Source organism: Canis lupus, chromosome 21, assembly GCF_048164855.1.
Source record: "Canis lupus baileyi chromosome 21, mCanLup2.hap1, whole genome shotgun sequence".
Taxonomy (NCBI): domain Eukaryota; kingdom Metazoa; phylum Chordata; class Mammalia; order Carnivora; family Canidae; genus Canis; species Canis lupus.
The window spans coordinates 11,916,136-11,928,226 of NC_132858.1; the positions used below are offsets into that span (position 1 = coordinate 11,916,136).

Sequence of the window (12,091 nt, forward strand, 5' to 3'; positions counted from 1 at the left end):
ATAGAGGTGCCGCTGAGTGCTGGGGAGGCTGTGAATACGCTCTCGAGCCAGACTGTCTGGGTTCAAATCCTTTTGCTATGCTTCATTTTCCTCCACTTATAAACGGAAAGGTTCTAAAAGGAAAAGACTTTATTGGGTTGTCATGAGGCAAAGAGAAAATCCACAGCACCTGGCACATAATAATCACTCAATGAAGAGTGACTTCTATTATCCCCATTTTACGGTTGAGGAAATTGAGACATAATTTTGAAGGGATGACAGAGAGGGGGGAGAAAGTGGGGGAGGGTGACTTCATTTAGATGCCACGTAAACCTTCAGAGAAACCTCGGTTTGCATCTCACAGAAAAACCTGGTATCTCGGAGGAGCGACCCCCTCCCACTTTGTGTCTCTACGCCCACTTCCCCCATCACAGGAGAGGCCTCAGGAGGGGAAGCAGGAGCTCATCTGCCCCTAAACACGCATTCACGCTTCCTCTGCTCCGGCTTCAGGGTCTGTAGGTTCCTTGTGATGTCACGGCTGGTTGCCATGGAGACCAGGTTGCTGTGAATGGCAGTCTGGGTCCATGAGGAGCATAATGAGCAGCATCCCCACCCGGGCGCAGGGAGAGAAGATAATGAGGCACCCCGGGAGGCCTCATAAATACCTCTCCCCGCGACCCAAACACGCAGATGCACACAATGGAGCCAGCGGGCCCCACTAGCGTTCCTTGGCCCACCCCGCTTGTGACAATTTATGTTTGGGAGGAACCAACCCCGGCAGCCAGGAGCAGGGTGACACATAGTGAACATCGGTCACTGCCCCTCCCACTCCTTCTGGAAGAAAGGTGTTGCTCAGCAGGCGGCGGTGGCACCAGGAGCATCCCCATGGCAACACTGAGGTCAGACCTCACTGCTGTGACCTCACTCTGGGGCCACTGGACTGGGGCTGGGCCGTCATTGCCACCCCGGGAAATGGAGGAGCTGTGATGGAGCTCTCCAGAAAAAACTGAATCTGCCCTCTTGGGGTCACGGATTGCAGCCCTCCTCCAGTTTCAAGTGAGGACAGAGGCCACTGGGCCTGGTTCTTCAAAGGGACGGTTGGACCCACAGGAAGTGGTTTTCCTGCCTCTGAAGACAAGGGACAGCCTCCCCGGAAAGGCCCCGTCTCCCTCTAGTCTTGGGTCCCAGGGCAGGTGGCTCTGAGACCCGCGCGTGGGGAAAGTCCCCCGGGGGGGATGGGAAGAGGCAGGGGTGCAGTCTCTGCTCTTCTCTGGATTCCAGGGAGGGATGCCCCCACCCACCCCCAATCTACCCCCCACCCACCCCCCACCCGGCCCTGGCCCTTCCCAGCACGGAGCATAGGACTGAGCCACCCCTGCTGCTGACTCGCTCGCCAGCCTGCCCCTGCCCAAAGCGAGTCCCCTCCTCCTTCCTCAGCCCTGCACCCCACTGGAGCCCCGGCTTCTTTGGGGCACTCATTCGGGAGGGACTCTCACCTTCCTCCTGCTGGACCTTTGTCGGAAACAGTTACTCCTGACCTGGACCTTGTCCCTGGAGCTGAGGCCCTTCATCCTGCTGATGGCTGATCTGGTGCGGAGAGGAACCATGAACCTGTCCTGGATGTAAAGCCCACTGTCCCCCCTTCCTTGAACTCGGGCCTTGTCACGTGTCTTCCCTGAGACTCTTGTTTTCTCGGGGTTGTTGTGAAGATCAGAAGGCCCTGAAAAAAAAAAAAAAAAAAAAGAAGGCCCTGGAAGTGTTCACAGCCTTCTTCCCGACTCCCCCTGGGCCTGGACCCCAGAGGCCCTATTCTTGCACACTTGCTGTGTCACCTGCCGCCCCTCAGGGCCCGTGGTTTTTCCACACCCTCTCCTGCTGGCTCAGTGGGTGTGTCCAACTAAGGTCACTCCTGAGATGTCTCCACCTGTGCCTTCCAGAGAGGAGGACCACCAAGAGCCCACGGCTTGATCTGTGTTAGGATCTGTGATGTGCACCTCACACCCATCATTGTGTGGAATTCGGGGAGATCTCTCAGGTCCCACTGCAGGGACAAACAACACAGCGGCTGTCAGAAGGAAGATGACCTGCTTTGAAGTCACACGGTGACTACAGTTAGTGCTTATGAAGCATTTCCTTTTCGTTGTGTTTTATACTAAAATGCTTGCTTTATACGTGTTATCTTGGTGTAGAGGAGGAAGTTAAAAGTGTGAATTCTGGGGCCCGCCTGCCTGGGTCTGACTCCTGCCTCTGCCTCTTAAAACCTGTGTGTCAGATAATGTTATATACCAATTACATTTCAATTTTTTTTAAAAAGCTGTGACCTTGGGCAAGTTCTGTAACCTTTCTGTACCTCCGAGTCCTCATCTGTAAAATAAGAGAATAATGGTGCCTCCCTCATGGGATTTTTATCAGGATTAAATCAGGAATAAAAATGCCTACAACAGGGACACCTGGGTGGCTCGGTGGTTAAGCATCTGTCTTCAGCTCAGGTCGTGAACCCGGGGTCCTGGGATTGAGTCCCGTGTCAGGTTCCCCGCATGGAGCCTGCTTTTCCCTCTGCCTGTCTCTGCCTCTCTCTCTCTCTGTGTCTCTCATGAATAAATAAAATCTTTTTTTAAAAAATGCTTACAATGGTGCCTGGCACAGAGTAAGTGCTACATAAATAGTGTTCCCGGGATGGGAAAACAAGAAAAGGAAAAGGAGGTGAGGGGTAAAGAAAGCTTGACGTCATCTTTTTGGGTTAGAGTACTATCATCAGTCGTATCTTAGGCACAGAGAGGTGAGTTAATGCACCTGAAGTCACACAGGATTAAAGCCTGAGAGTCCTGCCCCTGAAGCTGTGTCGGGGGTCCCGCTGGTCCACCCTGCCAGAGAGGACAATTGAGATCCTGTTGGGTGCTAGAAAAAGTAAGGTCCGTGGGGACTCAGGGCCAGGAGCATGGGCTGCCCCAGGTCCCAGGAGGTGATCCAGGACCTTGGCTGGGGCTAGTCCTGTGCTGGGGCAAGAGGACTCGGGGGCTGGCAGAGGGGGACAGGGAGGGAACCTGGCAGTCTCAGCAGAACCCCAGCATGCAAGACTCCTGCCCCGGCTAAATCCAGGAGGTGGAACCGTGGCCTGACGGGGACACTGGCAGAGCTGGGCCCTGGGCTATGTCCCAAAGCCCCCTGCTTCTTGCCCACATTGGGCCTGAGCACCTGAAAATCCTTAAATTTACCGTAGTCATTGGGGCAAAGCCCTCTGAAAGTTAGGAGGATCCCAAGGGACAAATCACTTCCCTTCTTTGAGCATCGTCCTTTCTTCACCTGTCAAAGGGGGACAATATTAGTAGGTATTAGCACCCAGGCTTTTGCTGTGCTCTGGGAGGGTCCAGTGATACCACATATAAAACGTGCATTGGCTTTTCACCCAGCGCAGAGGATGTTCCGTAACTGAAGCTGTTCTTTCTTACTCTGTGACCTTAGACACAGAACTTGGTCTATCCGGGCCCTGTGTTCACAAAGCCGTTACGCGGAATGAGTAAGTTAACCATGGGAAGCCCCCAGCACAGTGCCTGAACAGGGTGGGAAGAAGGGAGGTACCAGGAGATCCCTTCCCGGGCTGGATGCCTGGGGACCCAACTGGCTCTGAGTCAGCAGAGTGTCTGGAAGGATCCCTGTGTGCTCCCAGGGGCACTTGATGTGTCCGTGTGGCTACCCTAAGTGGAGAATCAGAGATCCAAAAATGTCTTTGCTGTTTCCTTGGAGTCTCTTGGAATGGGAAGTCTGGCTTTAAGAAATAACTATGGAGGGGATCCCTGGGTGGTTCAGTGGTTTGGCACCTGCCTTCGGCCCAGGGCGTGATCCTGGAGACCCGCGATTGAGTCTCATATTGGGCTCCCTGCAGGGAGCCTGCTTCTCCCTCTGCCTATGTCTCTGCCTCTCTCTGGGTGTGTGTCTCATGAATAAATAAATAAATCTTTAAAGAAAAAAAAAGAAATAACTATAAGCCTTACAGCCAGCATAAATATATTGGGGTGTTTACCTTGTTCTTCCTGCAAAATAATTTTCAATCTCTGCTCAGTTGGGGAAAACATTGGGTCAGGGGGCTCAGATCAAGCCAGAAGGGATTGTGTTGACCACAGTGACCTCCCGAGGCCACAGTGACCTCCCGAGGCGGCAGCAAGACAGAGCAGCCAAGACCCCAAGGGAGAGAGGAGGCCCCTTCGGACGTAGTGGGACCCCAGCACACGCCTCTCTGTTCTCTCAGTCACACACACACATGCTCTCATACACACCGCACATGCACACGCTCCCCTTCACACACTCGGGCCTGAAGACTGTTGCATCACCCCATTCCTGGCGCCCCTTCCATTCCCAGAGCATTCCTGGCGCCCCTTCCATTCCCAGAGCATCACCCAGGCTGCAAAGCTCTGAGAACTTTCCCTCTAAAATGCCTGACATCAAAGGAGAGTAAAGACTCCCCGGGATGGTCTGAAAGTGCACCAAGCTCCACTGCACATTATCTCATTTAATCTCATTAGCAGGAAATGCCTTTGAAGCCTTGAGTTTGAGCATCAACGTCCATGATCAGCTTAGCCCTTGATAAAGTTGAGCTTCTTTTCATTTGACACAAGACTGGGAAATCTGTCCTTCTGGGGATGATGGACGAAACCTTCAGGGAACGCACCTAGCTGGGTCTCTAGGTTGGTGGTGGTGGCGGGCGGGGGGGGGGGGGGGGGACCAGCAGAGACATTCAAGTAACAGAAGGTGATACCAGGAGGGAGAGGAGTGGAGGGGTGTTGGGGGGTGAGGCAGGATCTAGGAGAGAGGACACGGAAGCCAGTGAGCCTGGGGGCTGCTTCCAGGGGGAGGACAGGAAAGATAGGGGAGGAGCTGGCAAAAGAGACAAGGTCCTGGTGGTGGTGGTGGGGCGGGTGGGGGGGGGAGGTATCCCATAAGGGAAGAGGACGTGCTGTGGGATGTGTGACTTGGATGCCTTCAGTGAAACTCCACTGCGTGTCTGTGCACTGGGGTGCCAGGTCCCCTGTGGCACAGCGCCTGGGGCCCCCATGGGGCCCCACTGGAATCCCTTCAGTCTCTCCCCCTCCACACACACATCGTGACAGTCTCAGGCGTGGGGATGTGTGGCTTCAACCCTGAGCCCAGGTGCAGCCCGGAGCCAGAGCTTGCCAACACTGTCAACATTGCTTAAACTCCACCCCAGCTTGGCTGGGCTCCATGCAGGTGGGTTTGGAGGTTTTCACTCTGTTTGTTTTCTAGGTTGGTTTTATTTAACAAAGGAGGTGGTTAAGCTACAGACCCAAATCCTCACCTTCTCAGTTTGGATTTTGAAAATGAAAAATGGACCCAATTAGGTTGGCCCCAGGGGGCCTGGCTGAGTTTCTGGGTGCATAAGAAGCAGTGAGGGGCTTCTGGCTGGGCGCCTGGATTACCTGATGGGAAGGGGGGCAATTACACCCCCCGACTCAGAGGCGAGAGAGCCAAAGGAGCCCCCCTACTCTTGGCAGCCGATCCCACTCCAGGCTGCTCTGTCTGTCCTGGGCATTTGTGCATCAGGACAGGAGCAAAGGAGCCCTGCAGTCCAGGCCTGTTTGGTCCAGAAAAAGAAAGGTAAAAGCCCCCACAGCTGCTGTTCTCGTTCTAGGAGGCAGCAGACAGTCCTGGAAGCTGCTTCTTTCCATTTAGGCAGGAACGCGAGGACGCCAACACACTGCAGGACCTCTTGGGGGAACTTTTTGCCACCTGGAATGGATTGCCATGTCAGAATGTTCTCCGGGAGAAGAAGGGTCCCCGGGGTTGGCAAGCTTCCCAGGATGGCAGGCCCCGTGCTCGCAGGACTGTGGGAAGGTGAATGCCTCGGAGGAGGGTAGTATCACCCACGCAGCCTCGGCCCCAGCTCTACCGTGAGTCACCACCGATTAGCTGATGTGGGCGGGGAGCAAGGTGGGTGAAGGATGGGCCCTCAGGTGGGGAGAGAAGAGGATGCAAGGGGTGTGTTCGGGGTGAGAGATGGAGGCATGAAAAGCCCCCCCCAAGGTTGGCTGGGGTGCAGGTGGGGGACATACAGGACCCCGGCTCTTCACAAGGTCAACTCCATCCCACCCACCGGAGCACAGCAGCCAGCTCGCTGGGCCTCAGCCTTGGAGGCTGAAGCCACGGGGCTGTGGAGGTGTGTGGAGGTGACCTTCCTCACTCCAGGGGTCAGGGGACCCCCGTAACGAAACAGCCATTGTTTACTGAGCCCTTAGGATGCTCTAGGTGCCGGCCAAGCCCTTTGCACACGAGCTACCGAGTGCGCTTACTGTGTGCGGGGCTCTGTTCCGACACCTCAACTCTGTTCCCTCACGCTGTTCGTACTAGCCAGAGGTGGAGAGGGGCCCCAGAGTGGTTAAGTCACCTATGTCACCTGGGTTGGGACACCGGAGTCCACACTCGGGAACCCCCACTGCCGCTCTAGGGATAGCGCTCCGCTACGGCTGCACTGCGGTATGATTATTCCCATTTTATACACGAAGAAACTGAGGCTCGGAGAGATTCACGGAGCAGGGCCGAGCGCCCTCGGGGCCAAGCTCTGTTCTAGTCAAGCTCCCACCCTGGCCGCAGGGTTATTATCCTGGTTTCACAGGAAACAGGGGAGGGAGGGATAAGTCATTTGTCAGGATTTGACTCAAGAATCGATAGGAGGCCTGAGTGGTTTCCATAATGGATGGCCTCGGGGAGCCATGGCTTTGACATCCACATTTCGGGGTGCAGCAGGTTCCCAGACCTCCCCGCACTCGCTATCCCACTATGGGGAGGTAGCTGGGGCCAGAAGTGTGAGATGGGCAGGGGGCCAGGAGCATTGCTCCCAACAGCTTCCTGCCCCCAGGAAACGCAGACGATTATCCCCGAGGGCCAGAGGAAGAGCCCGGGGGACTGTCTGGGAGGTGGTACAGAGAGTCCAGGAATTAAAAGCACCGTCCCGTGTCTGGATCCAGATTCCAGCTTAACCCCTTACAGCTGTGAGCCGGTCAGAGTCACAGTTTCTTCGAAAAACGACAATTAGCTTACTCCACGCCTTGGGGCTAAATTGTGGGGACCAGATAGAGAAGGTTCCTTGGGCTGCCCCCCACCCCAGAAGCAGATCTGAGATTAGGGTTCGGGTGCAATTAAGGACATGTTGGCAGGGGAACCAGAGGAGTGTGGGGGAGGGCAGGGCAGGGCAGGAGCAATGCCTGCGGGCTCTCCCGTGGCTTACTGCTGACAGTTGGTCAGCCTCAAGGCCAGGCCGTCAGTGCCTACCTGAAGGTCACTCTGGCTTCTGGCTCCGTGTACCTGAGGTCAAAGCAGCTCCAGGCCTGCGGGCTGGTGGCCAAAGCAGAGAGGCTGGGGGTGGGGCAGGGCACTCCCAACTGGGGAGAAGATCCAGGGATGGGGATCACTTGCGTGACTCACTGAACAGGAGCAGGGATTGCTTGTGCCACGCAGCCCGGGCCCCTGAGCCTGGGGCGGGCGGTGTAGCCACCCAGCCTCGGCAGGGGTATTGGATTCCTCTTGCTGCTCTAACAACTTACCACTCGCTCAGTGGCTCAAAACCACACAAGGGTATTCTCTTACAGTTCCGGAGGTCAGAAGATGGAAATCAAAGTGTCATTGGGCTGAGTTCCTTCTGGTGACCTTGGAGAATCCATTTCTGGTGACCTCTGGAGGATCCATTTCCCTGCTTCTTCCAGCTTCTCAAAGCCAGCTTCTCGAGCTCCTTAGCTGGTGGCCTCTTCCTCACATCACTTCCAGCCTCTTGCTCCCCTTGACACCTCCCTCCAACTACTGACTGACCTTCCTGTCTCCCCTTATAAAGACCCTGTGATGATATGGGGCCCCTGGGTTAGATAATCTAACCCAGAATAATCTCCCATCTCAACAGCCTTACCTATAAAGTCCCTCTTTACGTAGAAGGTAACATATTTGCGGGTTCTGGGGATGAGGATGTGGACATCTTTGGGGGAGGCGGTTATTATTCAGTCTATTGGAGCAGGGAAAGACTGGGACATGTGCCCCCCCCCCCAGACGGATACAAAAGCTTTCTTTTCCTTGGTTTGTTCTCCAGGGGGACAACCCTGAGTTCCTCTCTGTGGGATCCACCTGTGTCCACAGCCTTGCCTGACTGCTGCCCCACCTATTCTGTCCTTTACTCCTCTCCAGGTTCCCTCGAAGAAGTCACGCACACAAGAATCCTTGTCTCAGGCTCTGCTTCTAGAGAACCTGATCTTAGGCACTGGATCCCATTATCCCCATTTTATAGACGAAGAAGCTGTGGTGCAGAGGGTCTGATGTATCACATGCTCGAGGTCACATGGTGACAGAACAGGGCTGGATTCCAGTCTCTAGGTTCCAGTCCTGGGCTCCCCACTCCTCACAGCTCGCTGGAGGGGTTTATTTAAAGGCCACTGGTGGTGATGGTGGGGGACGAGGTTCTGGGGAAGATCAGACAGTCTGTGCAGCTCTCCTCGCTTCCTCCTGTCGCTTACCTTTTGGGGGGGCTGTCCTGGCGGCTGCTTAGCCGGCCTCCTGCTGGCCAGCGCCTTTGTCTTCCTACCTCCTCTCCGGTCCTTTGTTGCAGAGAGGGCTTTGAAGAGCCAGCTGGCCTTTGGCTTTGAATTTCCCAGGCAGCTTTTTTGCCCCAAATCCTGACAGTGTGGTTTCAGGGGAAGAGACTCTGGAATCGCTGTGCTGGGATGGCATGGGAGGGTTCTGCTTTTCGGAGTGGGGGTGGGGGAAACAGAGGCAGGCAGCCCCAGGCCCCTGGACCCTCCTCTTTGGAAGACCAGGCCTCAAATGCAGTGACAGTCCTAGCTAACACAATGAACTCAGTACTGCTCTGCTGCCCCATCCCTGGCGCCATCCCTCCCCTGCTCTGCTGCTTGCCTCTGGCCTCTGCTCAGGCTTCAGCCAGTGGGGCGCACTGGCTGGAGGAGAGAGGTCAGTTTTTGTTTCTCCCCATGCAGGCCTAGGGGTGTTGGTATCTCTCCCCTGATGCCAATCCCTGGCCACTCCTACATCCACTTCCACCTGGATAAGGGCCCCCAAGACATCCAAACCCTACTCCTGGACCCCTGTGAATCTGTCATCTGAAATGGCAAAGGGGACTTTGCAGAGGTGACTAAATGAGGGATCTTGTGGTGGGGAGATTGTTCTGCCTTCTCTGCGTGGGCCTAATCACGCAGTTGTTAGGGTCCCCATGAAAGGGAATCGGGAGGGGCAAAGTGGTATATAATGATGGAAACAGGCTGGCATGGCTTAGCTGGGAGCCAAGGAAAGCCCTCAGCCTCTAGAAGCTGGAAGAGTCAAGAAATGGATCCCCGCCCCGTGGGGCCTCCGGAGGGAACCAGCATCCTGGACTTCTCACCCCCAGGACCAGAGAGTTAAGCTGTGTTGTTTTAAGTCACAGACATTTGTGGGACTTTGTTCCCGCAGCGATAGCCACGGATACAGCACACCTCTGTAAATACACTTTCCATTAAATTCTCTTCGGTTAAACCTGGCGTGTGCCTTGTGTGTTCCTGTGGGATCCTGACGAACCCAAGCTGTATGTGTCAGAAACTATGATCGATTATTTTACTTACCTCTCATGACCCATTTCCCCAGTTTGGCAGAAAGTAGGGCTTCGGTCGCATAGCAGATGGGAAGAGGAAGTGGGACCCCAGCCCGGGCTCCAGAGCCTGCATGGAAACCCAGTGGGGTGCTGCCTCTAGCCACTGCCAAGAGGAAGGGGTCCCCTGGTGGAGGGGAGTCATCCCTGCAGGCCTGCAGGGGAGCTGTTGGCAGGCTGAGTCCAGGTTGGGGACGGAGAGGGGGAAGTCGGCCTGTGCAGGGGCGTGAGCACTTCTGCCCCAGCTTCTGAGCCACGTGAAAATGACCCAAGGACCTGGACTCAAATCTCAGTGACTTACTGGATCCCTCTCAACCCTCAGTTTCCTCTTCTGTAAAATGGGAATTAAAATGCCCACCTTGGGGCGCCTGGGAGGCTCAGTTGGTGAAGCATCTGCCTTCGGCTCAGGTCATGGTCCCAGAGTCCTGGGATGGAGCCCTGTGTCGGGCTCCCTCTTAACAGGGAATCTACTCCTCCCTCTGCTCCCCCTACTCCTGTTTATGCTCACTCTCTCTCTCTCTCTCTCTCAAATAAATAAATAGAATCTTAAAAAAAAAAAAAAAAACCCACCTGCCAGGCTGGAATTGTGAAAATTAGTAAGACAATGTATACAAGGGAAATGTTGAACATAGTGGTAATTGCCCCCAACATGGTGAGTGTCCATAAGGACAAATAATTGAGCACCTACTGTGTACAAGGCACAGGTCTAGGTCTGGAGGATAAAGCAGAGCACAAAACAAACCCTGTCCCTTCACAGAGGTGAAGGTTCATTTTGGGAGAGTGAGACAGATAATAAATAAGTAAATTCTTGGAAGGTGAGATGATGATAGATGCCGTGACAGGCGCTAGATTGGGATAGAGTGTTGGACGAGGGTGCTGAGATTTCACAGAGGGGATGGCCATGCTGAGAAGGTGACCTTGGTCTCTTGAGCGTCACCTTCTTGCTTCATCTCCCCGTGAGTTGATGATGTCCTTGGATTTGCTTCAATAAAAGTGGTGCCAAATTGTGGCTGCCTCTCGAACCCCAGGCGACATACATACAGAGGCTGAGTGTGAGCGTGCATCTGTGCACGGGAGCCTCGTGCGCGTGCACACGGGAGCACCTGCTCATCCCTCCGGGGAGCAGGACGTGGAGACGGAGGAGAGAAAGATGTTCTCCTTGTCCTTCTGCCCTGGCTCAGCCTCCTGTCCGGTGACCTCAGGCCCCTCTCTCCTCCTGCTGGCTTCCTACACCCCCCCCGCCCCACCCCGGCTCATTCCTCCTTCTCCTCAGCTCTCATTCTGTTCGGTCACCACTTTCCACCCTCATCCCTGGGCCTTCCCTTCACCATCCAGACTTTAGGGACTCCAAGCCTGTGCTCCCGCCGAGCCATCCACCTAGCACAGCTGCCTCCCCTCGACAAACACCTGCCACCCAATGGTGCCCCTCTCACATTCCCCTGGGTGGCCCTTTTCTGGTGAAGTATGGGTGATCCTTTTTCTCTGCATCCACATAGCCCTTCGATTCCAGTCTCTGTCACAGCCCCTACTGGGTGAGGGTACAGCTGGCTGTGTGTGTGTGTGTGTGTGTGTGTGTGTGTGTCCTCTCCCTCTTCCTGCCACACACATACACACACACACACACACACACACCTCCAGCACACGAAGCGACAGCATGTCATTTGTCCTCACATGCAGAACAGGCTCCTGACAACCTGGCCACTTAACCTTTCTGAGACTCAGTTTCCCCATCAGAAACCTTGTCCAAGTGACTCAGCCATCGAGGGCTTCCTGGGTGCCAGGCACTGTGACAACCGCTGCATTACCCTGTCTCAGCTCCACCACCTAAGCCAGGTGTTGGCAACCTCCCTGCTTTTACAGAAGAGGAAACTGAGGCACCGAGAGGCTAAGTAACATGCTCAAGACTAACATTTGAACCGGGGGAGTCTGACTGCAGAATGATGCTTAACGTATTTAAATTTGAAGAGTCAACTCAGGCATGATTCAAAAGATCCAGAAACTTAAGTAAGGAGAAATCCATCTTCCTCTGGGCCCAGATCTCTCCCAGACGTATCCACCACAGATATTTGCTGCTTCTTTTTTTTCTTTTTTTAAAGATCTTTTTATTTTTTATTTATTTGAGATGGAGAGAGAGAGAAGGCATAAGCAGGGGGCAGGGCAGACAGAGAGGGGGAAGCCGACTCCTTGCTGCAGATATTTGAATATCTTTCCAGAGATAATCTGTGCATAAACTTACATGTGTTTAAGATGTTTGCTTTACCCGGTTGGGAGGATAGCACACAGTGCAGCCTGGTTTTGTCTTGAAGTTAGCTCTGTGTCCACACTGCCTCTTCACCGCTGCTCGCTACTGTCCCACGGAGTACGGAGCAGAGGTTACATCACTGTTGAGCTCGTGGTTCAAAGCGTGCACACAGCACCGAGTGGGCAGTGCTGTCTTGTAGCCTTGGCCTTAGCCTTGGCCTCCCCAAATGCATGGCAGAAAGG

General features: G+C 54.6%; 2 long non-coding RNA genes across 5 annotated transcripts; both read left to right on the forward strand.

Moving 5' to 3' along the window:
- The first annotated feature begins 513 nt into the window (after positions 1-513).
- On the forward strand, positions 514-5,690 carry LOC140612666 (uncharacterized). Of its 4 annotated transcripts, none has more exons than XR_012013803.1 (4): positions 514-2,090; positions 3,442-3,496; positions 4,503-4,661; positions 5,665-5,690. It is a non-coding gene; the product is annotated as an uncharacterized lncRNA (long non-coding RNA). The 4 variants fall into 4 exon arrangements; XR_012013804.1 differs by having other exon boundaries at positions 514-2,081; XR_012013801.1 differs by having other exon boundaries at positions 515-2,090; positions 4,500-4,661.
- Positions 5,691-5,694: 4 nt separating this feature from the next.
- Positions 5,695-9,495, forward strand: LOC140612668 (uncharacterized). Its single transcript, XR_012013805.1, has 2 exons — positions 5,695-5,882; positions 7,578-9,495. It is a non-coding gene; the product is annotated as an uncharacterized lncRNA (long non-coding RNA).
- Positions 9,496-12,091: the final 2,596 nt, after the last annotated feature.